The 27,824-nt window shown below is 45.3% G+C and overlaps 1 pseudogene; it reads left to right on the top strand.

The window, feature by feature from the left end:
* The first annotated feature begins 11,515 nt into the window (after nucleotides 1-11,515).
* LOC100662325 (adenosine receptor A2b-like) lies at nucleotides 11,516-19,708 on the top strand (annotated as a pseudogene).
* The last annotated feature ends 8,116 nt before the right edge of the window (nucleotides 19,709-27,824 follow it).

Raw genomic sequence — 27,824 nt, forward strand, 5'->3', positions numbered from 1 at the left:
TAGGGCTCCCAAGGCTGTAATGTTTATGGAAGCAGACAGCCACACCTTTCTCCCACGGAGTGGCTGGGGGGTTGAAACTGCTAAACTTTCGGTTAGTGGCTGAGTGCATTAACCACTGTGCTACCAGGACTCCTTACACAGAGGGCACTCAAAAAATATTGAATGAATGACTATTTGGCTGGTCACATGACTGTGTACAGGACTGGCTAAGGAGTTGTTGCTGGGCACCCGGGGGCCTAGTGAGGACAAGGGGCTTTCCTCCCCCGGGCAGCGCCCCGCCAGCTGGCAGTCACACTGGTGCTGGAGTACAAGTTCCTGACCCACGCGTGCCTCCTGCACTTCCCACCTGGCCCAGCGCCTCTCAACTTAGGAAGGGACATCTCTTGTGAAATAATTACCTAACGAGAAACTTTATTTTCCATCAATTACGAATGCAGATACTTTATGATAGCTTTACTCACCTGTATATTCAGAACATAATTGGACCTGGCAGATGAAAAAATACATCAGCAGAAAACATCTTAACTCACCTGAGCAATTTTACCCAATGGGCTCAGAAGAGAAGCCGCTAATAGTAGATGCTACTTGTAGCTAAAAGCACATTTGCGCTGAATGGTTTAACATGTTAATTTCCTCTCCCAGTTTCCACATTGTTTAGAGAGTTGCATTACACACACCCCAAACTTCAGTGAAGAATTGAACCTGTGTCTTAGGATTCTGACCTTCCTGCCCACTTCCAACTCTGACACACTTAAGTTGGGAATTGGTTATTTGGTACTTTCAAGCCAGCCAGAAGTCAGGAGGACGCACTCAAAAGTCAGGTGGCTTAGGGAATAATGGAACAATAATTGCTCTCCCCCGTGGGAGCTTAGCAACAAAAGAGCAACCAGAACAGGAAACTGGATGATCCCTTGGGGCAATAGGGCAGGGAAGGAGAGCAAAGGAACCAGGAAAGGTAAGGTGACCTTCACCTTAAAGCTGAGAACATAAGGGAAACTGTTAGGTTACTTTTTCTAAATGGTAAGAAAGAATGAATATCAACGTGCGATCTAATAAGTCGTCTTATCCAGTATATTTTCTTCTCCAATCATAATGCTTGTGGAAACAGGGCGCGTTGGAGTAACTGTGTGGGTCTTCGGCTGTCCGTGAGCTGGATGAGGTCCTACGGCATTCTGAACATTCCTCTGATTGCGCTTATCTTGCTGCCTGTAATAACTGTTTACATTTACGCTCAGAGGTAGACCAGGAACCCCTCCAGGGCTAGCCTCAGCGATCAGAACCCTCTTTACACCAGGACAGCCTATTAAACATTTGGCAGACAAATTGTGGAACAGATTCCCTTTTTCCCTACAGTCCTTCCAACTCATTCAACATTTGATTAATTTAAACTACAATCGAAAGGCCTGGAAGTTCCAGAGTCCAGCAGTGAAGCCTGGGAACTTGTCATTAGTCAGCTGATGTCCGACTGTTGAAATAAGAGAAGATTCAAACTACTTAAAATTCTCTAAAGGAGTATGAGAAGTTTCACAGGGAATAGGGTATTAAGTAAATATTCAAGAAATACATTCAGTGTGTAATAAGAGGAATTTAATTTTCACATGTAAGACGAGCTTTCTAACAAGAAGCAACATGGCAAAAAATTTGGATCCACACTGACACTAGAGTTCTTATTGACTGTGTCCATCTTCGCTAATCCTTCACTGGTTTGTCAGATACTATAGCTGTTTCCTAAATTGGAAATTCTAGGGGTCAGTATTTACCCATTCACTCATTTATTCATTGATTTATTCAAAAAAACTGCAGAGTCCTACCACATGCCCAAGCACCAAGGACATTACAACAAATGTGATAAGGAATAGATGTACAGGGTGGTGAGTGATGAAGCCCAAGCTGGGAGCTCATGCAATGAGCCCTAGAAGAAATGATGGATAAACCAAGATCAGAAGTGGGTAGATTAACGAGGTCAAGAGAGGAGGGACGACCATCCAGGCTGTAGGAACAGGACGTCAGAATCCTTGTGGTAGGAAGTAAGACCAGTGTGGCCGGAGCAAGAGGCCATGTCAGGGATATGCAACTTTGAAGAGTTTGACTTCTCAGAAAATGGGAAATCTGAAATGCTTTAAACCAGAGAGTGACGGAGGTGGATTAGACTGGCAAGATCCAATGTGTCTTCCACAAAGACTCTGCTCTTGTGTGAAGGAAGATGGGGGTGAGGGGCAGGTCTGGGTGGGCAAACAGTTAATTAACTCAAGTACTAACTGAAAGGTTTGGAGGTTCAAATCCACCCTGAGGTACCTCAGAAGAAAGACCTGGTGCTGGACTTCCAATAAATCAGCCATTGAGAGCCCTATGTTGCGGAGCTCCTCTCAGGCACACACGAGGTCGCCATGCGTCAGAATCTCCTCCTCCTCACTGGTAACTGGGAGACCAGCTGGGGGGTAGGCGACTGTGACGGTTGGACAGTAGGTTTAAGGGAAGCCTAACATGTCCCTCATCTCTCCCTGCAGGAGAAGACTCCTTCTTAGCAAAAGTCGGTGCTTTGCAACCAAATTAAAATACAAGTTGAAAACTTACCTCCCGGCTAACACTGGGTCACTAGCCACATTGAACTCAACTGATTTTTTAAAATTGTTCTTTCTTAAAGCCTACATGCTTCTTCAGGGTAGGGAGTGTATAGTGAGTGTGTAGTATTCATCATTGAATCTTCAGGGAAGCACACCACAGAAACTAATTAAGTGTCAAGTAAATGAAGGATGTGTGGGGCCTCACATTCTGGCAGCTAGTCAGTTGGGGTAGGAGGAATCCGTTTAACAAGGCAGCCTTTGCTAGGTCACAGTACCGCCTTTGCCAAGCCCTGTCAGAGAGCAGCGTCAGAGTCGGCAGAGCACAGCACAGCGCAGGAGAATTTCTTTCCTGGTCTCTTCAAAGTTTCTGTCATTTCCCTAAAAAAGGCCAATGAAGGTAAGTTTGCCAAACCAAATTGGCACACACTCCTATTCTTAAACACGTTTCTCTTGGTAACTCCATATCACGGTTCATTTCTTTTCAGTAACAGGTATTGTTCCAGGCCACCACCCGTCTTTCGGTGTGGCATACCGTGGTTTGGGTGTTGCCATGATCGTGGAAGCTATGCCGCTGGTATTTCATATACCAGTAGGGTCACCCATGGTGGACAGATTTCTTTGGCGCTTCCAGACAGACAGATGAGGAAGAAAGGCCTGGCAATCTACTTCTGAAAATTAGCCAATGAAAACCATATGGATTACAACAGCATATTGTTCAATGTAGTACTGGAAGATGACCCTCTAAGGCTGGAAGGAGCTCAAAATATAGTGGCTGCAACCACTGGGTCAAACCTAACAATGATCGTGAAGCTGGCAAAGGACCAGGCAACATTTCATTCCATTGTATCTGGGGTTTCCAGGAGGCCAGGAGGCCATCAGACAGCATTTAGCAACAACAACATTTCCTGAGCACTTACCAGTGCCAATCACTGTGCTAAGAGTGTTATCGACGTCATCTCATTGAATTCATGCAAACCTAGAGATAGGTAGCATAGGATGGTAATTTTTATAGAAAAGGAACCGCAGAGTGACAGATGGCCGTCACTTGCCTCATCCAGGAGGAAAAGTGTGGAGTCAGGACCAGCACCCTGTCTGGTGGACCCCTAGGTGGGGCTCTTCCATCCTGAGCCCCTCCGCTCTGGGCAGAGGGCACATTCTGGGAGGCGTCACTGATCTTGGCGTCAAGATGTGCAGCTGACACAGCTGGGTGTTTAGGTGATGAAAGGATTCATTTACCCCTTCAGACTACTTTCTGGTCTCTCAGTTAGGGCTGTGGCTCCAGATTGTTCTTTGTTCTTAATGAATCCATCAGCTCCCCATGGGCAGAATTAAGGCTATACCAGCATTAAAAAAAAAAATTTTTTTTACAGAGCCCAAATTCAATGCTTTTGTCTTTGCTCTTATCACAAGTCATAGGACTCTAAGGAAGTACATTTTAAGCAGAGGAAAAGAAGATGAGAAGAAAATGACAAGTCATCAGATCACAAAGAAATGGGAGGAATCATGTCCTTAATAGAGGAATCCTGGTGGTGCGGTGGTTAAGCCCTAGGCTGTTAACTGAAAGGTCAGTGGTTCTAACCCAACAGTCTCTCCATGGGAGAAAGATGTAGCAGTCTGCTCCCGTAAAGATGGCAGCCTTGGAAACCCTATGGGGCAGTTCTACTCTGTCCTATAGGGTCCCTATGTGTCAGGATTGACTGCACACAACAACAGCATGTCTTTAAAGACCGCAGCTGAGTGGATTCATCTTGACATCTTTGTGATGTCCTGCTTATTTGCACAAGGGAGCATTTACACACATTTAGGTAGAGCTGCCACGGAATGGGGCATCCAGACTTCTCCCCTGCCTGGAGCTTAAAGTGGGATTATGGGTTTTAGACCTTGGAATGCTGACAAGAAAAACACACTGTGAGCAGTTTCAAATAGGGTAATAAATGAGATGGGGTGAGATGAGATGTGTAAATCTCATGGACTCTGGAACTTCTTCTGAACGTAAAACTACCTACATCTCCAGAAATAAAAGGGCTATCCCTAGTTTTGTGTTCCATTGCTACACTACTGAAATTTGCACGATTTACACTTCACCTAATCAGTGCCTTGTTGAAAGCTGAAACATATATTGAGAAACAGCTAATCATAGCTGAGATTAGGTAGCCTACTGCCATCTTACTTCCATGGACACCACTCAGAAACATTTGAGACTTTGTGGAGAGACAAGGCAAGTGAAACGTCCCCATAGCTGCACTGGATAAGCACTGAGTCAATCTTAAGCAAATGGCACACCCAGTTTGAGGTCCATGAGGGTGAAGTCATTGATCTGTGAGTCATAGCCCTGAACATTCTCTGTTCTATAGAATGTTGGTTAGCAACTCCCCTCCAAACACTGTGTCCAATGGTTCTGTTATATACAACATTCGAAAGTCAGACGAGTGGTTGGTTTTGTCTTAGCATTAGGTAATGAAACGAATCTGGCATTGAAATGGACTTGGGTTTTTACCAGTGGGCTTAGATTCTGAAAAGAAGAGCTATGTCACATGATTCCATTTTCACATTAAGCAAGAAAGCCAGAGGGGAAGGACGACCCTGGTTCCCCTGGCTAAGGGGCGAGAGCTACATTGCCCCAGAGGCTTCTAGAAGAGGAAAAAGGAGGGGAAAGCGAAACCCAGCCCAATGACCCTGCTTGTTTTATTATGTTGGGGCTTTTTTCAGAGGCCCTGACTGTGTGATTAAAACCTTAGCAATTGGCAGGACTTTGTATTGATGGGTGTTTTAAACTAGAACCTTCCAACCCAGCTATTCCAACCACAGGACCTATTAAAAGAACCCTGTATTTATAACTTGAGGAATGAGCAGCCAAGAGGGTGAGGCTGTGGGAGCCTAAGGCTGGGGGAAAGGTGTGACGAGTTGCTGTGTTTGTTGCTAGGCAACAGGTTTTATGGGACAACAATTCCTTTTCTCTAAAGAACTGGAGTGCTCTTCTTGTTTATGGAAGCGGTAGGTTTTCTTGGTACAAGACGTACACGCGGAGTTGACAAGGACTGTGATATTATAGTAAACAGTGTTCATGAAAGGAAATGCTATTCTAGTCTTGAGTTATTCTGTTTGTTTTACATTGCCATCTCACGACATTATTTGCCTAAGGAGACATGGTTCTTCTTTCCATTTCTCAGATGATTTCTGTTTGTTTGGCTTGTCTGGCTGTGGTTTGTATGAGATTGCTCTTCTGTCCAAGCTGCTGAATTCCCCGGGTTGAGTTGTGAGTGTGCTTCTGAGCTTCTCAACAGAGAAGATGTCCACATTTAGAGGTGTCGTGAGATTTGATTTCATAATTTCCAACTAGTTAGCAAGGCCTGATAGACATACGTATCGCATCTTCTATATTTTCTTCTCCTTTTATTGATTCTGTACTAATATGAAATGTTGTGTACTGGTTATAATCGCCTTGAGATAGGGCTCTATATCTACTGCATTTTTACAGCTTTCATGGCATCTAACAGAACCTGGCATATAAAAAAAAAAAAATAGTAGGTGCTTAATACATGCTGGTTGAATAAATGAATGGATGGATATACAAAGATTAATACATTGTTGCATTTTCTAATTACATGGATTTTAAACAAATTCAAGACAAGCTCTGAAAGCAGTGAAGTGGTGGTTGGGTACTAAGTTGATAGGTATTATTATTCCAAACCAAAACCAAACCCACTGCCGTCGGGTTGATTCCAACTCATAGCGACCCTAGATGTCAGAGTAGAACTAACTGCTGCATAGAGTTTCCTAGGAGCACCTGATGGATTTAACTGCCGACCTTTTGGTTAGCAGCTGTAGCACTTAACCACTATGCCACCAGGATTTCCAGGTGTTATTATAGGTATTATAAAAAGAGACAGAAACCTAAATACACTTAATTCAGAGACTTGCCCTTCTTCCATAAAAAAATAATTTTTACACAGAAATACCAATGGAAAACTCACAGAAGTAGATTCAGAACACTGATATTTCTTTAAATTTGGGAGACCATGGAGCTGATTCTAAAAATGAAAAGGACTTAGGTGTAAGTGCCAGCTCATGAGTTTGGTGTTTTTCCCTGATGGTAATGTCCTCTCCTAAGGCAAAGCTGAGGTGTTGCTGGTTCAGTGGTAGAATTCTCGCCTTTTGTGCAGGACACCCCACTTTGATTCCTGGCCAATACCCCTCATGTGCAACAACCACTCACCTGTCATTGGAGGCTTTTGTGTTGCTATGATGCTGAGCAGGTTTCAGTGGAGCTTTCAGACTACGATGGGCTAGGAAGAAAGGCCTGGAGATCTACTTCTGAAAATCAGCCAATAAAAACCCTATGGATTATGACAGTCCAATCTGCAACCGATCATGCCACTATTGGTTACCCAGTAAGCAAGGTATGCACAGGCTTACTCGTGCTTACTAATCTGTAGTGCACAGTTTCACAGGGGTTTCACCACATCCTAGGTAAGTAAGCAAGCATGAGTAAGCACATGCACACTTGCTTACTGGTTAATCCACCCCTGGATCATTGGGATGATGCAGGATGGGGCAGCGTTTCGTTCCACTGCGCATGGGGTCACCATGAGTCGCGTGCCAGCTCAATGGCAGCTAATGACAACGGCAGCAAGGCAGAGTTAGTGTTTTGCTACCATGAAACTCATAATCAGAAAATGCATCCCCAAACCATTGGGGCTGGCCTTTCTCTCTTACTGGGCTGTAGGTTCCTCTTGGGCTCTGTCCCATTCATCTTTGCACCACCACTGCCTCCCACGGTGCCCGGAACACTATAGGTGCTTGAGGAGTGTGGGACCCCCGAGCAGATGTGTGAGGTCCCAAAGCTCTGCAGGACCCAGGGAGACTCAAGGACTGCTACATCTGTGTCGGGGGACATATGCCGCTCTGTTATCGTCCCAGGTAACAATGTTTATGCTACTAAAGAGTACAAAGAAAACACACACACGCACACAAACCATGCAGAGAGAAATGAAAACCATCCACTAATCCAGTCTTCAAATATTTACACAAATTAGATGAAATATTTCGGGGAATTTCAATATTGAAATCAAGCTTTAATCCATGAATCAGTTGTAGATTTAGTTTAAATTCTGCCCAGCAAATCTACTGAAGCAGGAACGCCTATCTTTTTACTAAATGCAAAATAAACAGATCTTTTTGGTATGAAGGCGCCTCCCATGCAAAACAGTGTGATTTAAGCGGTGGTTTCTCCTGTCTGTATGAAGCTCGTAGCTCGTGTTCCGTTTCGTATTACTGAACTTCAGCATCTACAGCCGTGAATTCACCAGCCTGGAGAAGTCCTCTATGACCAAGAGTTCTGGTCACTTCCATCAGCTAATTATTCATCTTTGCATAAATATGAGGGATATTTATTTCCCTTGAATTTTATTTCACCTTACCTACAAGTACACTATTGGGCTTTCCTTTGCCTCTGTTTCCCTTATTAACTAAGTGAGAATGCTTACAGCTAAGCCACATCTACCCTCAAAGGCAGTTATGAAATGCATTACTAGCCATAGTATTAGGTACCAGGAGTACTTACTTCACAGTTGTAACGTATTTGCAAGAAGTGTCCTGATCCCTTTAGTCTTCTTAAAACCAAGCAACGGTTTAGCTTAACTAGTCAAGAATGCCTGCCTTGAGCATGTAATGAATGTCGTTGAATTGGACATGGAGTAATTGTTGAATTGGTGTATGTTCTGCTATGCATATTCTCAACAACAACAAAATATATATATGTAGGTATAAATATAAAGAAGTGCTGTGAGAAGAGAAGCAAATACACAGTACCAAGTTACTACTGGAAAACATTTCTTTATTCTTCTTATCCCCACAGCATGTAGCATAGTTTTAGGTACTTCGCATTTGACCATTAAATGCGTGTGGATTTATTAAGAATTAATATATAATATTTTTCGGTGGGGAGGTGTATTTTAGCCACGAACCTGAGAGGGACTGGGTTTGGAAGACACTATATTGGCCTGTGGGAATGGGCCTAAATCCACCAATAAGTTTTGCGCTTCCCCGCCATATTTGCAGCTGTCTCAGGACTCTCATTGTATCCCTTCTCTCAGACAAGTCTTACTGTGTTGGGACATAAATTCCCATCCAAAGCTAACTCTTCAGAAGAGCTATCAGCTATAAAGATACTCAGAAGTACGTTGTACCCTGAAGAACACTGGCTGCTCTTGCTTTTCTTTTTCTTTAACAGACTTAATTTTTTATACTGTGGACTGCCAAAAGAACAAACAAATCTGTCTTGGAGGAAGTACAGCCAGAATGCTTCTTGGAAGCAAGAATGGTGAGACTTTGTCTTGCTTACTTTGGACATGTTATCAGGAGGGACCAATCCCTGGAGAAGGACAGCATGCTTGGTAGAGGATTAGCCAAAAAGAGGAAGATCCTCGTCTTAGTTATCTAGTGCTGCTCTAACAGAAATACCATAAATGGGTGGCTTTAACAAACGAATTAATTTTCTCACAGTTTAGGAGGCTAGAAGTCTGAATTCAGGGCTCTAGGGGAAGGCTCGCTCTTTCTGTTGGCTCTGGGGGGAAGGTCCTTGTCTCTTTTCATCTTCTGTTTCTTGATTCTTTGAAGATCTCATTTATTTTTCCCATCTCCGCTTGCTTGCTTTGTTGCTTGCTCAATCTGCTTTTTTTAATATCTCGAAAGGACTTAAGACACACACTACATGAATACTCCCCATCAACATAGCAAAGAAAACCCATTCCCAAGTGGGATTGTAACCGGAGGTATAGGAGTTAGGGGTTACAGCACATATTTTGAGGGGACACAGTTGATGGATTGATACCATGGCTGCGACAATGGCCTCAAACATACCTACTATTGTGAGGATGGTGCGGGACCAGGCAACGCTTAATTCTGTTATATATAGGGTCGCTATGAGTCGGAGCCAACTGGACAGCACCTAACAACAGCAACAGATTTTTAGAGCAACTTTAGGGTTACAGAAAAATTGAGCAGCAAGTACAGAGTTCCCTCTCTCCCTTGCACACCTTTCTCCTACTATTAACATCTCCCTTTAGCATCATACATTTATTACAACTGGTAAACCAATATTGATACATTGTTATTAAGTAAAGTTCACCTGGTGGCACAGTGGTTAAGAGCTTGGGTGCTAACAAAAAGGTTAGCAGTTTGAATCTACAGCTGCTTCTTGAAAACCCTGTGGGGCAGCTCTGCTCTGTCCTATAGGGTCACTATGAGTCGAAATCGACTTGGCGGCAACAGGTCTGGCTTGGTTTTTTTTTTTTAATGGTTACATTACGGTTCGCTCTTTGTTTTGTACAGTCCTGTGGGTTTGGACAGATGCCTAATGTCATATGTCCACCATCACAGTATCATAGGGAATAGTTTCACTGCCCTAAAAATACCCTGTGCTCCATCTATTCATCCCTCCCCCTTCCTCCTGAATCCCTGGTGACCACTGTCTCTATAGTTTTGCCTTTTTCAGAATGTCATACAGTTGGAAACATGCAGAATGAAGCTTTTCAGACTGCGTTCTTTCACTTAATGTGCCTTTAAGGTTCCTCCATGTCTTTTCATAGTCTGATTGCTCATTTCTTTTAATTGCTAGATAATACGCCATTGCATGGATGTCTCACGATTTATTTAGCCATTCATCTTTGCTTTTCTTTTCGATAGAATATAAAAAACTTTGGACTTTGTCTCCTAAATTTCAGAGGATTAAAATGCTCCCTCTGCTCCGTCCCTCCCTCCCTGTCCCTGTCATTGCTAGGTGCCATCAAGTCAGCTCTGACTCACGGTGACCTCCCGTATAACAGAACAGTTACTTGGTCTTACATCATCTTCACGATCGTTGGAATGTTTGAGTCCCTTGTTGTGGTGATTGTGTTAATCCATCTCACTGAGAGGTGCCCTCTTCTTCTCTGACCCTCTGCTTTACCAAGCACAACGTCCTTTTCTAGTGGCTGGTCTTTCCTCATAATGTGTCCAAAGTAAGCAAAATGAATACTCACCAGCCTCGCGTCTAAGCAGCATTCTGGCAGTATTTCTTCTACGACTGATTTGTTCATTCTTCTGGCAGTCTACAGGATATTCAATTTTCTTCCCCGACACCACAATTAGAATGCATCGGTTCTTCTTCTGTCTTCTTTGTTGACTGTCCAGCTTTCACATGCATATGAGGCAATTGAAAAGACCATGGTTTGGTCCAGGCATACCTGACCCAACTTGAGTTAGGCCACCGCTAGCACGCTGGGTTTGTTTTTTTTCCCCCAAAGAATAAGGATGAATGCCCATTGAGTGCTTACTGTGTGCCAGGTACTTTTCTAAGCTCTTCACATGTTTAACCCCTTTCATCCTTACAACAACCTTATCAGGTGGATGCTACAATTAGCCATTTTATAGAGTAAGAAATTGAGACACAGAGAGGTTAAGTAACTTGCCTACTGACTCCACCTAGTAGGTGGCAGAACTGAATTTAAAAGCCAGAGAGTCTACCTCCAGAATTGATGTTCTTACCCATTCTACATACTGCCTCCCAAATGAAAAAAGGGAAAAGAAAGTGCTAACTCACTAATTACACCCCACCAGGTGTGAGCTCTTTGCCCAGCCACTGCCTCCCACAATTGCCCATCTCCTTGACCTTGCTCTGGGCTGGTCTGGGACAATGCTTCACGTGCACCAGGGCCCAAAGGTCTTGTGGTGGTGCAGATGCCCAGCTCAGCTCCCGGGCACCTGCTCGTCCTCGAGCCAGGCTGTACAGAGGCTGAACCCAGTCCCACTGAACTCCACTTGAGGGCCGCCCCTTCAGCCCTGAACCCTGACCCCATGGAACTGCTGTAGCGGAGAGCCAGCAAGGCATTTTGTTGCCAACTGCACCCACCAAGGAGGACACACCTCCTCTACCCCCTGTGAGCCCGTGCTGCACCCTAGGAGATGAACCGATGCTCATCCCAAGAGGACATTCTGGCATCACAGCCCTCCCAGAGGCCCCCGGCGCAGAGCCTGGCCTCTCCTCCTCCGCAGAGCTGGAGGCTGGCACCCCACTGGTGCAGGCAGCGTGATTTCACAGACAGCCGAGTGGCCTCGCCCAACTCCCCTCCCTCAGCAAACACTGGCAGCCTCGCCCACACCTGCATTCCAGAGTCCACACAAATGGCTCCCTCTTCAGAAGGCCTGTAGGCCCCATGACCAGAGCAACTGCTCGAGCACGTGCACAGAGGGCTGCCCTTCCCACAGGAAGTGAAAGAGTAAACACACAGCTTCTCTTTAAGGGCTGGTGCACATAGGAAACAGGTGATTAAAAAAGAGCGTGCTGTTCCAAAGGCCGTGACAGGCCTGGAGCAGGACTGTGAGTTGGGACGCACAGTCACCGGCAGAGACCACAGAACCTCAGTGGAACTGTTTTATGGCAGGTGCTGACATTCTGGAACCCCAGGAGGTGGCTTCCTCTGAATCAGAGCTGGGAGTCCTGGAGGACGAGCTATGGGCCACATACGTGGACACCTGAGTGTGAGGTCAGAGAGGAAGCCCTGGGAGAGAATTTCACATTTTGAGCATTAAAAAAAAGAAATCAGGAGAGAGCCTGGTGGAGAGGACGTGGCTGGTGGATGTGCTACTCGGGTCCCAGGCCGTGCCCAGTGTGGCCCAAGTTGGTGTGGGCTCGGCCAAGCTGTTGGAGGTGCAGAATTTGCTGTACCTGGCACTGGAGCTGGCCACCGCTGCACTGTCAGTGGCAGGCAGTGTGCTGGTGTGTGCTGCAGTGGGCACATCGAGTGTGCTATAGACACCCACCAACTACTTCCTGGCGTCCTTGGCGGTGGCTGGCATGGCCATGGGGCTGTTCGCCATCCCCTTTGCCATCACCATCAGCCTGGCTTCTGTGCTGACTTTCATAGCTGCCCCTTCCTTGCCTGCTTCGTGCTGGTGCTCATGCAGAGCTCTATCTTATCCTGGCCGTGGTGTTGACAGGTACTTGGCCATCCTCCTCCCACTCAGGTATAACAGTTTGGTCACTGGAATCTGGGCAAGAAGGGTCATGGCTGTCCTCCAGGTCCTTGCCTTTAGTATCTTACTGGCATTGAACTGACTCCATTCCTGGGATGGAACAGCAAAGACAATGCCACCGACAACTGCATGGAGCCCTGGGATGGAACCATGAGTGAAAGCTACTGCCTTGTGAGGTGGCTCTTTGAGAATGCGGTCCCCATGAGCTACAGTGTGTATTTCATTTCTTTGGATGTGTTCTACCCCCCTACTCATAATGCTGGTGATCTATATCAACATCTTTGTGGTGGCCTGCAAGCAGCTTCAGCACACTGAGCTGATGGACCAGTCAAGAACCACCCTTCAATGGGAGAGCCACTCGGCCAAATCCCTAGTCATGACTGTGGGAATTTTGGCTCCCTGCTGGCTACCAGCACTTGCCATCTACAGTATCACTCTTTTTCAGTCAGTTCAAACTAAGGATAGGCCCAAGTGGGCAATGAACATGGCTATTCTATCACATGCCAGCTCAGTTGTCAATCCCATTGTCCACACCTATTGGAACCAAGACTTCCACTATACTTTTCATATAATCATCTGTCTGTGTATTCTCTGGCAGACAGATGTCCTTATGAGTGGGAATGGGCAGGTGGGGACACAGTCTGCTCTTGATGTGGGCTTATGACTTAGGCTCTGGCCTCTTCAAAGAGGTGCAGGCTCACAATAAATAAAGGGACATGACACAACTGGCTGATTCTCATTGTGAAAGACAGCTACATCTCACAAGCATATGGGCTGCCTCTGGTGAGTATTTCCCTGGAGTTACCACGTATCTAGCTAATACCTACATGTTATTAACAGGCTCTGTCTTAGTTATCTAATGCTGCTATAACAGAAATACCACAAGTGGATGGCTTTAACAAAGAGAAATGTATTCTCTCACAGTCCAGGAGTCTCACAGTCTAGCAGTCTGAATCCAGGGGAAGGTTTCTCTTTCTTTTGGCTCTGGGAGAAGGTCTTTGTCATCAATCTTCCCTGGTCAAGGAGCTTCTCATCTCAGGGACTCCAGGTCCTAAGGATGTGCTATTCTCCTGGCTCTTATTTCTTGGTGGTATGAGGTCCCCGTGTCTCTCTGTTCACTTATCTTTTTTATGTCTCAAAAGATATATACTTAAGACACAACCTGATCTTGTAGATTGAGTCTTGTCTCATTAACATGTCTCATTACCATAACTGCCACTAATCCCGCTTCATTAACATCATAGAGGTAGGATTTACAACACATAGGAAAATCACATCACATGAAAAATTGTGGACAATCACACAATACTGGGAATCATGGACTAGCCAAGTTGACAGATTTTTTGTTGGGGGACGCAATTGAATCCATAACATTTGACTCTTTGGCCCCCCAAAATTCATGTCCTTCCCACATATAAAACACATTCACCCCACCATATCATAGCGAAAGTCTTCAAGCAACTCCAAGTCCAAAATCCAAAAATTCCTCTTCAACTGTGAAATCTAGAATAAGTTATCTTCTTCCAGGATACAAATGGGAGGAATTGGGGGGAAAGAAGGGATAACAGTCACCAAGCAAGTCAGTAGAACACATTAGATTAGCCCTCAAGGCTTGAAAGTAATCCTCTGTTCTCTGAGACCATTTATACAAAGGCCCTGCCCTCTAGACTCTAGGTATTGGCCACACTCTCTGAATTCTGAGTGGAGACCCCTCAGCCCTGGGCTTCAGTTCTGCCTTTAGGCCCACTGGAACAGCAACTCTGCTCCCTCAAATTTGGGTGGCCCCATTCGGCTAGCTCATCTGAGCGATGACACCATCCTTTGAGACTCCAGAAGTTGTGGCTCTACCCTTTGAGACCGAGGCAGCTCTGCTTCCTGTGTTTCTTGTCTCTTCAGCTTCTGCTTCCTGGTTCCTTGGTCTCTCGGTCCCTTGGGTCTCACCACCCACATCTGTCGTGCTCGGGCAAGTGTTCCAAATCTCTGTAGTGCCACTGGTAAGTGGCTGGAGGCACCCCAATCTGCCAGTAAAATTTGGCTGGAAAGCACCTAGTTCTTTTGCTCTGTGGGTTGGTGAGCCTAGCTCCACCGATAAGTGCCCGGGGGCACCTTACTTGGCCAGGATTCTGCATTTCTCCCAGACAATGCCAAGGCTGCTGTCTGTGGATCACCCTTGACTAGTGAGGGTTCTAGAGAGGTCTCAGGTGGGGGTAGGGTGGGGTTCATCAGTGGACCCTGGTACAGGCAGAGGAGGCTTCCTGGGGGAGGGATTTGGGCTGGGTCCAGAAGGTATGATTGGGTAAAAAGAAAAGGAAAGAAAACCTTTGCCATTGAGAGTCAATTCCTACTCATAGCAACCCTATAGGACAGGGTAGAACTGCCCCATAGTGTTTCCTAGAAGCAGACTGCCTCATCTTTCCGCTTAGGAGGAGAACAAAGATAACCTAGGTCTATCTTAAAGACCCCTGATTGCATAGTGGTTAAGGAGAAAGATGTGGCGTTCTGAAAATATTACTGCCTTGGAAACCCTATGGGGCAGTTCTACTCTGTCCTATAGTGTCTCTCTGAGTCTCTATGAGTTTGGTTTGGTTTTAGGTCAATCTTATAAGGTAATGGGTGGCCTGAAGAATCTCCATCATATATGGGCCCCTGCCCTTGTTCAAGGCCCAGGAAAAGTTGGCCAGGCACAGCTGGGGGAATTGAAGGGCAGAGAGGCTAAGAGCTTGGAACCTGGAGTCTGCCATTTAGTAGCTGGGAGACCAAGCAGACTCACTAACATTTAGTACTCTCTAGAAAATGGAGATAGTACTACCGATCCCATAGTATTGGTGTGAGGATTAAATAAGATGGGACACAAAGTACTCAGTATAGGGCCTGGCACAGGATAAACAACCAGTGAACAGAATACTTGTGGATGTTATTATTACTATTATTAGCTGAAGCAATGGAGTGGTGGGTCTTCTGTTTACTTCTGAGCCCAGGGCCAACATAGCTCCACAGTTGGCTCCTGGTTGAGGTAGGAGCTCTCTTCTCCCCATTCGTGGCCCTTGAGGGCAGCTGTTGGCCTCTGGGATGGGCAGGAGAACCAGACAGCTGATGAAAAGAAGGCAGAGGGGCCAGGAAGGACTCCTGGGTGTAAACAGGGGAGAAGAATATGGACACCCAAGGCTACTTTATTGGTGGGAAAAGTTACTGAAAATATTCTAAGCAAGCTTTGTCATCACAATGAAAGGTCATCGCATAACAGGCCTTCTGTAGTTAGCCAAAGGAAGCCAGGACATGTTCTCACCTGACGTGCGACTAGATTCTGCATAGGGTTAGACCAACGCTAGGTGTTCTAGCATCTTCTCTTTCAGGACCTACTGGCCCACATGCCCCACCCTCCAGGAAAGCCAAGCACTGTGGGAAAGTGGTCACTCAGCCACTGGCAGAAGAGGGTGTGGCATTCACTTTCCCCAAATATTTCCTTAGAGAGATAACCCAGGCCCGAGGTACCACGCAGTGCCGAGCCCCAGCAAGGCCAGCCCTCTGGAGGAGAGCTGGAAATGCTGCTGAAATGAGAAGAATCTAAACAGCAATGATTTATTTCCTAAAGGCTGACATTTTCAGTCCCCGGGTTTGGTTCTTTTCCCCTCTTCCCTTCAACAGGGCAGAGCAAACAAGCTTAAGGCCGATTTGCAGTGCCTGTGATTCCCTCAGATGGAGTTGGACATGAACCCAGGAACTTTGTACCTGGCTGTAGTCAGTGCATGAATGCAGCTCCAGGTCTTTATCTGCTCTGTTACATATTCAGCTAACATGCAAAGATGGCGCCCAGCTTAGAGGTAAAAAAGCCAGGCCATCGTGCTCACTGTCCTTTGGGTCCCTCTCCTCCCCAATACCTATGGCCTGCCCTCCTTGGCCCACTGCGCATACCTCCTCACTCTTCTGGGGAGCCCCACTCTCCCTGCAGGCCTGCACGGTGGCCTCTGGCTGACCATGGTTTACTGTAGCTAGGAGCCCTCCCTCCTCCTTCCTCATCCACGTCTCAGGCCCTCAAGGCCCAGGCCTGTGCCAGCTAAGATGACAATTAAGTCACCTCACTCACGTTTACTGAAGGGAGGAGGCCTCCCAGGGGTTCTCCACCATCTCCATGAGTCCTATATGCATTAAAAATTAAATTAAAAAATTATTGTGGTGAAAATACACACAACCAAACACACAGCAGTTTAACAATTTCTACACGCACAATTCAGTGACATTGATTACATTCTTCAAGTTTCACATCCATTCTCAATGTCTATTTTCAAATTACACCACCACCATGAACATACATTCAATGTACCCTAAGCAGATACTATATGCATTTTAAGGGCTGTAGTGATTGGTTCACTAGCAAATAGCACTTGAGTGCCAACCTTGAGCCCTGGTGGCACAGTGGTTAAGAGCTACAGAGAGCTACAGCTGCTAACCAAAAGGTCAGCAGTTCAAATCTACCAGTCACTCCTTGAAAGTCCTATGGAGCAGTTCTACTCTGTCCTATAGGGTTGCTATGGTTTTGGTTTCGCCAACCATATGCCAGGCACAGTGCTAGGTGCTGAGACTACAGAGATGAGCACAGCAATGTGGGCCTGGGCCTCCGGGTGTTTCTGGCCCAGCCGGCAGGTTGACAGGAGTATATTATTAATGTTGAAGGTGAGTAAGGTTATGGTAGAAGCAAGAATGGTGTGGGCTGTTCACCAAGAGCACAGATGAAGGGAAGGCCCGATTCTGCCTCTAAGAGCTAGAGAGGACTTCACAGAGGAGGTGACTCTGGAGCTGTTTCTTCAGGGCTGGAGGAGTCTTGGTGGCCCAGTGGTCAAAAGCCCTGACTGCTAACCAAAAGGTTGGTGGTTTGAAACCACCAGCAGCTCCATAGGAGAAAGACATGGCAGTCTACTTACAGCCTTGAAAACCCTATGGGGTTGCTGTGAGTCACAACTGACTTGACGGCAGTGGGGTTGGTTTTTGGTTTCTTCAGGGCTGAGCAAAAGTTTGTCAGACAGAGAAGAGAGGAAAGGACACACCGGACAGTGGGAGAAGTATGTGCAGGCACAGAGATATGAGAAAGAACCTGGCCTTGTGGGGAGCGGAGGTAGTCTGGCTTGGCCAGAGTGGAGGAGGAAGAGGGCTCAGTGGGCAGTGAGGCTGGAAGGGCACAATGGTGGCAGCTTGTGAAGAGCCTTAAATGCCATGCCTAGGAGTAAGAAGAGTCCTTGGGTGGCACAAAGAGTTAACATGCTCAGCTGCTAACTGAAAGGCTGGAGGTTTGAGGCTCCGAAGAAAAGCCTGGCTATCTACTTCTGGAAAACCAGCCGTTGGGAACCCCCTGGGTCAGTTTACACTGATACACATGGGGTTGCCATGAGTTGGGGTTGCCGTGAGTCAGGGTTGCCATGCGTCCGAGTCACCATGAGTCACGGTTGCCATGAGTTGGAATCGAGTTGACAGCAACTACTTGGTTTTTTAGGAGTTGGAACCTTGTCCTGTGAGTAATAAGCACTTAAGTTGAGAGAGTGACCTTTTGTGATCATGGTGACTCTAGTAATGAGAACTTGAGGTCTGAAAAGGAGGGGAGAGTGACTTCATCGAGATCAGGTGAAGAGGAAATTTGGGGGTTCCTCATAGGGCAAGGTCTGTAGTATCTAGCGTACCACCACATATACCCACAAGCTTCATAGATTTTCACTTTATATGTAATGATTCTGGATATGCTATATAAAAAAAAAAGTCCTGTCACGTTGAGTTGATTCCAATTCACAGTACCCAATTCACAGTACCCCTATAAGACAGAGAAGAACTGCCCCACAGGGTTTCCAAGGAGTGTGTGGTGGATTTGAACTGCCAAACTTTTGGTTACCAGCCAAGCTCTTAATGACTGCATCACCAGGGCTCCATATATATGCTATAGGTAAGGAAACTATTGCAGTAGGTGGTTACTGGGTTTAACAACCTCAGAACATTCTCCAGAGTGACTACGCAAATTACCCTGTAAAGTCCACATTTGCTATCTATAGCCCTGTCATTATGATCTCTGTATATGAAATAAATGGGTTTAACAAACCCATTAGAATGCTGACATTCCACTAAACACGTTCCCCTTCAACGTGGGTACGGTCATTCTGTTGATACCAAGAGTGTGCCTAAAGGGATAACCCAAACAAAGGCTTAGGTTTATCTTGAAAGAGAGTTTCAGAAGGATCTTGATTCACATAAATTTAAAAGACACCACCACAGAAGACATTATTGTTCTTGAATTGCAAGAACAAGGTAACTCTGTCCAGTTTGTATACATGCAGATGCGAATTTGCCATGATGCTAACGCAGCCAGAGTTTTGGGGCTCCTCACTGCATGGTCCCTTTCATGGTCCTCTACCAACTCTGTTTAACCCTCACCCCCACCCCCATCTCCTGGTAACCCCTAATCTTCTTTTTTCTAGATATTTCAATAAGTGATATCATACAATGTTTATTCTTTCATGTCTGACTTTTCTTACTCAGCAGAGTGTTTTCAAGGTTCACTCGTGGGGTGGTATCAGAATTTCATTTCTCTTTATGGCTGAACAGTATTCCACCGCATGTATGTGCCACATTTCGTTTACCCATTCATATGTTGATCAGCACTTGGGTTGTTTCCACCTTTTGGTTATTGTGAACAGTGCTGCAATGAACAGCAGTATACAAACATCTGTTTGCATTCCAGCTTTCGGTTCTCTTGGCTACATACTTAGGAGCGGAATTTCTGGGTCATGTGGTAGCTCTGGAGCCCTGGGTGGCGCAGTGGTCAAGAGCTCAGCTGCTAACCAAAAGGTCAGCAGTTCGAATCCAACAGCCATTCCTTGAAAACCCAATAGGGCAGCTCTGCTCTGTCCGATATGGTCTCTATGAGTCGGAACTGACTTGACGGCAACGGGTGGTAGCTTTATGTTTAACTTTCTTAGGAACCGCCAAGCTGTTTTCCACAGCGGCTACACCATTTTACATTTCCACCAGCAATGTGCTAGTGTTGGAAATTCTCCACATCTTATCCACTTATAACAATCTTTTAAATTAATAATTTTATATTTTTATTAAAGGGGGGACACATAAAATCTGGATTTACTTCCACATACAGCCTGGATATATTTTCAATCTGACGATTGAACGTTAATTTTGAGCGGTGTTATGGGTTGAACTGTGTTCCCCCAAACATCCTTAGAAGGAAGGATGGCAAGACTATGTCTCACATGCTTTGGCATGTTATCAGGATGGATCAGTCCCTGGAGAAGGACATCATGCTTGGTAAAGTACAGGGTCAGCAGAAAAGAGGAAGATCCTCAAGGAGATGGATTGACACAGTGGCTGCAACGATGGGCTCAAACACAGCAACAATCATGAGGATGGCACAGGACTGGGCAGTTTTTCGTTCTGTGATACATAGGGTTGCTATAAGTTGGAGCTGACTCCACGGCACTTAACGACAAAAACATGCCGAGCAAAGAATCCGAGAAGCTGGGCTATATGAAGAAGAATGCAGCATCAGGACTGGAGGAAAACTTATTAACAATTCGTGATGTAGGGATGACACAACACTGCTTGTTGAAAGTGAAAAGAACTTGAAGCACTTACCGATGAAGTGAAAGACTACACAGCCTTTTGCATGGATTACGCCTCAACATAAAGAAAACAAAAATTCTCACAACTGGACCAATAAGCAGTCAAGAAATCAAATGATGTATTGCACTGGGCAAATCTGCTGCAAAAGACCTCTTTAAAGTGTTGAAAAGACCTCTTTAAAATGTTCGAAGACTGAGGTGCGCCTGATCTAAGCCACAGTGTTTTAATCGCCTCATATGCATGCAAAAGCTGGACAATGAATAAGAAAGAAAGAAGAAGAACTGATGTCTTCGGATTGTGGTGTTGGTGAAGAGTACTGAATCTACCATGGAGAACTGCCAGAAGAACAAACAAGTCTGTCTTGAAAGAACTACAGCCAGACTGCTCCTTGGAAGCAAGGATGGTGAGACTTCATCTTACCTACTTTGGACATGTTATCAGAAAAGCCTAGTCCCTGGAGAAGGACATCATGCTTGGTAAAGTAAAGGGTCAGCAAAAAAGAGGAAGACCTTCAGCAGATGGATTGACACAGTGGCTGTAACAATGGGCTCAGCATTACAGTGATTGTGAGGATGGTGCTGGACCAGGCAGCGTTTTGTTCTATTGTATATATGCTCACTGAGTCGGAACCAACTCCATGGTACCTAACAACAACAACAGCAATGTTTAAATTTCTCTTGGGTATTTATTTAAATTTTTTTTTTTTTTTTTTTATTTAAAAGTAGAATTACTAGGCCATATGCAAATCCTATGTTTAACTTTTTAAGGAACTCCTAAACCATTTTCCAAAGTGGCTGCACCATTTTACATTTTCACCAGTAGTGTACGAGGACCACTACTTTTAATGTTAATTTCTCAGTGTAGGGGTTCCTGGGCCACACAGGTAATATCAGTCCACTCACCTGAGTGAGGACAGACTCTCAGCCACACATTCTTAGTGGAGATTTTTGCTTTTCTCCAGAGCTCAGGCCAAGACAGATAATGACTTCCAGTCATCGACTATGCCAATGGGTAAGTTTTTTTCAAAGCCTAAGTCTTTGATGGGGGCTCTAGGCCATACAAACCATTAAAGCCCCTGGCTGCTAACCAAAAGGTTGGAGGTTCAAATCCACCCTGAGGCACCTTGGAAGAATGGTCTGGTGATCTATTTCTGAAAAATCAGCCACTGAAAATCCTGTGGAGCACAGTTCTACTCTGACACATGTGGGTTCACCAGGAATTAACTTGATGGGAACTTTTGTTTTGTTTTTTTGACAGTAATTGTTTGAAAGCCCTGGGTATGTATGTGTGTTGGTGGCAGGAGTGGGGACACTTTCACAGTTTCAGCTTCCCACGTTTTCTAAGTCCAACACCTCACTTCCAGGCTCGCTAAGGCCATTCAGCCCCAGGTTACTGAGATGGTCAGGTCTCACTAGTTTAGACATGCATTTAAAGGGAAGTTTGTCATATTTTATCCAGCATTTTTAAGTGCTTTGTAGTGGGAGTGTTTTCAACTTGGATCGTTCACCTCATTAACAGAAATTTCAGTCCTAAACACCTAGTTTGAAAATACCTTAGTTGAGTAATTTCTCTGAAAGATACTCTTCTACTTACAAGTGAACTGGTATGTGGCCAGGTTTAGGATGAATGCCACTACTCCCCGCCCCCGCCCCCCCCCCCGCCATTTGTCAACCTCTAGTGCTTGAAGAATGCATGGGAAACATCTAGATAACAGCCAGGCATCCAGCTTTTTCATGTTCTGTCCATCCTTTTTTAAAGAATTATTTTTATTATGGTAAAATATCTTAAAATATTTGCCATTTTAACCATTTTTAAGTGTACAGTTGAGTGGCATTAACTACTTGTGCCCTGTTACCCAACCACACCACTATTTCCAAAGGTTTTTCATCACCTCAAAAAGAAACTCAGTACTTCTTTTGCAATAACTTCCCATTCCTCCCTCCCTCTAGCCTCAATAATCACTAATAAAATGGAGAAAATGTTGAAGCTGTCAAGGATTTCATTTTACTTGGATCCACAATCAACTCATGGAAGCAGTTAAAAAATCAAACAACATATTGCGCTGGGCAAACCTGCTGCAAAAGACCTCTTTAAAGTGATGAAAAGCAGAGATGTCACTTTGAGGACTAAAGTGTGTCTAACCCAAGCCATATTTTCAATTGCCTCCTATGCCTGCGAAAGCTGGACAATGACTCAGAAAGATGGAAAAAGAATTGATGCCTTTGAATTGTGGTATTGCTGAAGAATACTGAATATACCATGGACTTCCAGGAGAACGAACAAACCTGTCTTAGAAGTATAGCCAGAATGCTCCTTAGAAGCGAGGATGGCAAGACTGTGTCTCAAGTACTTTGGACATGTTATCAGGAAGGACCAGTCCCTGGAGAAGGAATTGCACTTGGTAAAGTAGAGGACCAGTGAAAAAGAGGAAGCCCTTCAATGAGATAGATTGACACAGTGGCTGCAACAATGTGTTAAAATATAGCAACAATTGTGACGATGGCACAGGAGTGGGCAGTGTTTTGTTCTGTTGTACATGGGGTTACTATGAGTCAGAACTGACTCCATGGCATCTAACAACAACACGTGCATTTGCCTATTCTAAGCATTTTATATAAGTGGGATTACACAATATTTGTCCTTTTGTGTCCGACTAATTTCATTGAGCATAATGTTTTCAAGGTTCATCCACGTCGTATCATGTATCAGGAGTTCATTTCTCTTTATGGCTGAATTACATTCCATTGCATGTATATGCCACAAATGTTTATCCATTCATCTGTTGATGGATACTTGAGTTGTGCTATAGGTTGGTTTCTCTAGAGAAACAAAATCAGTAAAGCAAATAAATATACATATAGAGAGATTGATATCAAGGAAATGGCTCAGGCAGTTGTAAAGGGTGGACAGTCCCAAGGCTGTGGGGCAGGATAGAGGCTTCCTCTAGCTCACGTAGTCGAAGCGGCTGGAGAACCCAAGATAGGCAGGTCAGACAGCAGGGCCCTTGCTCACAGGCTGCAAGGATCGATGAATCCCAAGATCGGCAGTCAAGACCGAAGGTAAGCTGTTAGCTCAAGTCCCAAGAACGGGGAGGTCAGATGAACAGAAGCCAGCTGCAGGATCCAGGGTGAGCAAAAAGCCCCTGAGCCTTGCCAGAATGTCCATTTAAATTCGATGTAGTCCACATGCCCAAGGAAATCCCCTTTCAACTGACTGGCTGCTAACAGCAGATCCCATCATGGGGGTGATCACAACATAATTGTTGTTGTTGTTAGGTGCTATAGAGTCAGTTCTGGCTCATAGCGACCCTATGTACAACAGAACAAAACACTGTCTGGTCCTGCACCATCTTCACAATTGTTGCTATGCTTGGGCCAATGTTGCAGTCACTGTGTCAATCCATCTTACTGAGGGTTTGCTTTTTCACTGACCCTATACCTTACCATATTTATGCCTATTCCCAAGAAAGGTGATTCAACTGAATGTGGAAATTATAGCATTAATACCACAGACAAGCAAAATTTTGCCGAAGATCATTCAAAAACGGCTGCAGCAGTATATCAACAGGGAACTGCCAGAAATTCAGGCCAGTTTCAGAAGAGGATGTGGAACCAGGGATATCATTGCTGATGTCAGATGAATCCTGGCTGAAAGCAGAGAATATCAGAAGGGTGTTTGGCTGTGTTTTATTGACTACGCAAAGGCATTTGACTGTGTGGATCATAACAAACTATGGATAACATTGTGAAGAATGGGAATTCCATTCTTCCACTTAATTGTGCTCATGAGGAACCTTTACATAGATCAAGAGGCAGTTGTTCGGACAGAACAAGGGGATACTGTGTGGTTTAAAGTCAGGGAAGGTGTGCGACAGGGTTGTATTCTTTCACCACACCTATTTAAAAAAATTTTTTTTTTAATTTAATCTGTATGCTGAACAATTAATCCAAGAAGCTGGACCATATGAAGAAGAACGGGGCATCAGGATTGGAGGAAGACTCAATAACAACCTGTATTATGCAGATGACACAACCTTGCTTGCTGAAAGTGAAGAGGACTTGAAGCACTTACTAATGAAGATCAAAGACCACAGCCTTCAGGACCGATTGCACCTCAACATAAAGAAAACAAAAATCCTCACAACTGGACCAATGAGCAACATCATGATAAATGGAGAAAAGATTGAAGTTGTCAAGGATTTCATTTTTCTTGGAAGCAGCAGTCAAGAAATCAAAAGATGCATCGCATTGGGCAAATCTGCTGCAAAGGACCTCTTCAAAGTGTTGAAGAGCAAAGATGTCACCCTGAAGACTAAGGTGCGCCTGACCCAAGCCATGGTATTTTCAATCGCATCACATGCACGTGAAAGCTGGACAATGAATAAGGAAGACTGAAGAAGAGTTGATGCCTTTGAATTGTGGGGTTGGCGAAGAATATTGAATATACCATGGGCTGCCAAAAGAATGAACAAATCTGTCTTGGAAGAAGTGTGGCCAGAATGCTCCTTAGAGGCAAGAATGGCGAGACTACGTCTTACATACTTTGGACGTGTTGTCAGGAGGGATCAGTCCCTGGAGAAGGACATCATGCTTGGCAGAGTACAGGGTCAGCGGAAAAGAGGAAGACCCTCAATGACGTGGATTGACACAGTGGCTGCAACAATAAGCTCAAGCATAACAATGATTGTAAGGATGGCTCAGGACTGGGCAGTGTTTTGTTCTGTTGTGCATAGGGTCACTATGAGTTGGAACCAACTCGACGGCACCTAACAACAACAACAAATACTTTGCCAAGCAATGTGTCTTTTGATTTCTTAACTGCTGCTTCCATAGATGGTGATTGTGAATCCAAGTAAAATGAAATCCTTGACAACCTCAGTCTTTTCTCCGTTTATCATGATGTTGTTTATTTGTCCAGTTGTGAAGATTTCGTTTTCTTTATGTTGAGGTGTAAGCCATACTGAAAGCTATAGTCTTTGATCTTCATCAGTAAGTGCTTTAAGTCCTCTTCACTTAGCCAGCAAGGTGGTGTCATCTGCACAATGAAGGCTGTCAATGAATCTTCCTCCAATCCTGACGCCATGCCCTTCATATAGTCGTTTCTCGGATTATTTGCTCAGCATACAACATCATACGACTTGATCACAACATCGTATGGCTGACAAACTACTGAGAATCATGGCCAAGCCAAGTTGATACACCATCTTAACCATCAGAGGTTGTTTCCACCTTTTGACTTTTGTGAATAGTGCTGCTATGAAAGTCTACCCACCTTGACACCTATTTCTAGTGGCTTGGATCAGCTCTATGAAGTTGCTCAGCCAAGGAGCCCACAGCCGTCACCCCAGAGTTTCAGCTACTGGCTGCTACTATCTTGAAGCGGGCACAGTGGTCTCAATAGCTTTGGAGCAGGGCCTGTGACCAAGGACTACGCAAGTGTATCTAAAGACTCCTGATTTCAGCCAGAAACACTTTATCTTACATTCCTGACATTTTCAGGATTCCTGCTATAAAATGCTACTGCGGCTGCCATCCTGCCCAGCTGAGCCTGAGGAGGTACAATTCCTTAGTGTCACCATGAAGGCCATCACCAAGGTCCCCAGTACCAGGCCTGGTGAATGGCCATGAATATTCTGGACTTCATTTGGAGGGATCTTGACTCACATATTCCTTGGAGACAGCCATGCTCGCAGAAGGCGTATCAGGCCCCTTTCTGGGCTCAGATGCACTTCCCAGCGATTCTCAGAGCCCCTCTCACAAGTGCATTTATTCTGCTGTGCTGGTCCTTCTGGCCGGAACATGCCTTCGCATTCTCGACAGTGTTTACCTTGGAACGTGTCCTTCAGGGATTGTGGCATACTGTAATGCATCCTCCCTGGCTAGGCTTTTAATGGGCCATTATAACCTCCCCAATCAGTGCCAGCGGAGAGCCTCATCAGGAGTTTTTACAGCTAAGAAGTGAGCGCTGAGAAATCTTCCCACTTGCAATTTCTAGACAGAATGCCAAGTCGAGATGTACTGTGTTACTGCCCATATTAAAGGTGGTCTTTAGCTCCCAGGCTGCAGGAGCTATTGGTTTACTGTCAGAGAACAAGGACTGACGATGCCTGACAGGTTCACCAAAAGTTCTAGTCTCGGGTAAAACAGAGACAGTAAGAGACCTTCTGTGGCAAGCAGGGGGGGCAATGCCACTACTTGGGAGAGTGGCACGCCAGGGCAGGCGCCTCCCTTTGCTTCCTTACTGCAGCATGGAAAGGCAGTAGGTCAAGTCAGCTCTGGCTCCTGGTGACCCCCTTGTGTCAGAGCAGAACCGTGCTCCGTGGAGTTTTCAACCCCTGATCCTTTGGAGGGAGATCGCCAGGCCTTTCTTCTGGGGCACCTCTGGGTAGATTCAAACCTCCAACCTTTTGGTTAGCAGCCAAACTCATTAACCATTTGCAACAACCAGGGACTCCCCAGCCCACTCCGAGAAGTTGCTTTTCTGATACCCTGTTAACTCGCTTTAAGCTCCCATTGCCTGCAGGCCGGTGGTCAGTGCTTTAGTGTAGACCGAGCTCATTTGTGTCCTGACCGCCCGAATCTCCCCGCACTCCCACGTCCCAGCCCTTCGTCTGGAGCCCCCTACCCCTCCATGGTCCTGTCCATCCCCACGCCCTCACACTTCATCTCTTCCCCTGGGGGTGCCATTCCTATTTTGCTCTCATGCTTATCCTTCAAAACTCAGCTCAGTGTTCTGACACTCTTCTCCTTTCCCCAGCCGTCAGTTACATCTCAGCTTGCCTAGTAAATCTCTCTATTTTAGTGATTAGTTCTCGGCTGCATTATTTGCTTACTCATCTCTCACCCCCACTAGACTTTAAGTCTTTCTGTAGCAGGAACCACCACCTATTCATATGTATTCATATATGCCAGGGGTATAGAAGGAAATCAAGAATTATTTCTCAAATCAATGAATGAATAAATACATGAATTAATGCTCCAAGGGGGCCATATACAATAGTCTCCTCAGGGATCACAATAGAGGGTCTCGGACAGGGCTGGAGAAAAACGTAGAACAAAATTCTAACTCAAAAAGAAAGACCAGACTTGCTGGCCTGACAGAGACTGAAGAAACCCTGGGAGTATGGCCCCAGGACACCCTTTCAGCTCAGTAATGAGGCCACTCCTGAGGTTCACCCTTCAGCCAAAGATAGAACAGGTCCATGGAACAAAACAAGACTAAAGGGGCGTACCAGCCCTGGTGGGGGGGCGCGGTGGACTGGAAGGTAGAAGGGAACAGGAAAGCTGGTAATACGGAATCCAGGGTTGAGAAGGGAGAGTGTTGACATGTCGGGGGTTGTTAACCAAAGTCATACAACAATGTGTATACTAACTGTTTGATGAGAAACTAGTTTGTTTTGTAAACCTTCATCTAAAGTTCAATAAAAAAAATTAAAAAATAGTCTCCTTTGCTCAGGTTCCAGGGCGGAGGCTGTGTGCACTGACTGTCGATGGTAGACAGGGCTTTTAGCTGCTGCTGTCTGGTTTTCCAGTTTTGTCAACAGAAGACGTATTGCAGCAACAGTAAAGAGTCAGGGGACAGGCAGGTTTTCAGAAGCAGCCCTTTATTCGAGCAAAAAATAATGTGAGCCAACCA

This window comes from Loxodonta africana, chromosome 1, assembly GCF_030014295.1.
Source record: "Loxodonta africana isolate mLoxAfr1 chromosome 1, mLoxAfr1.hap2, whole genome shotgun sequence".
NCBI classification, from domain to species: Eukaryota; Metazoa; Chordata; class Mammalia; order Proboscidea; family Elephantidae; genus Loxodonta; species Loxodonta africana.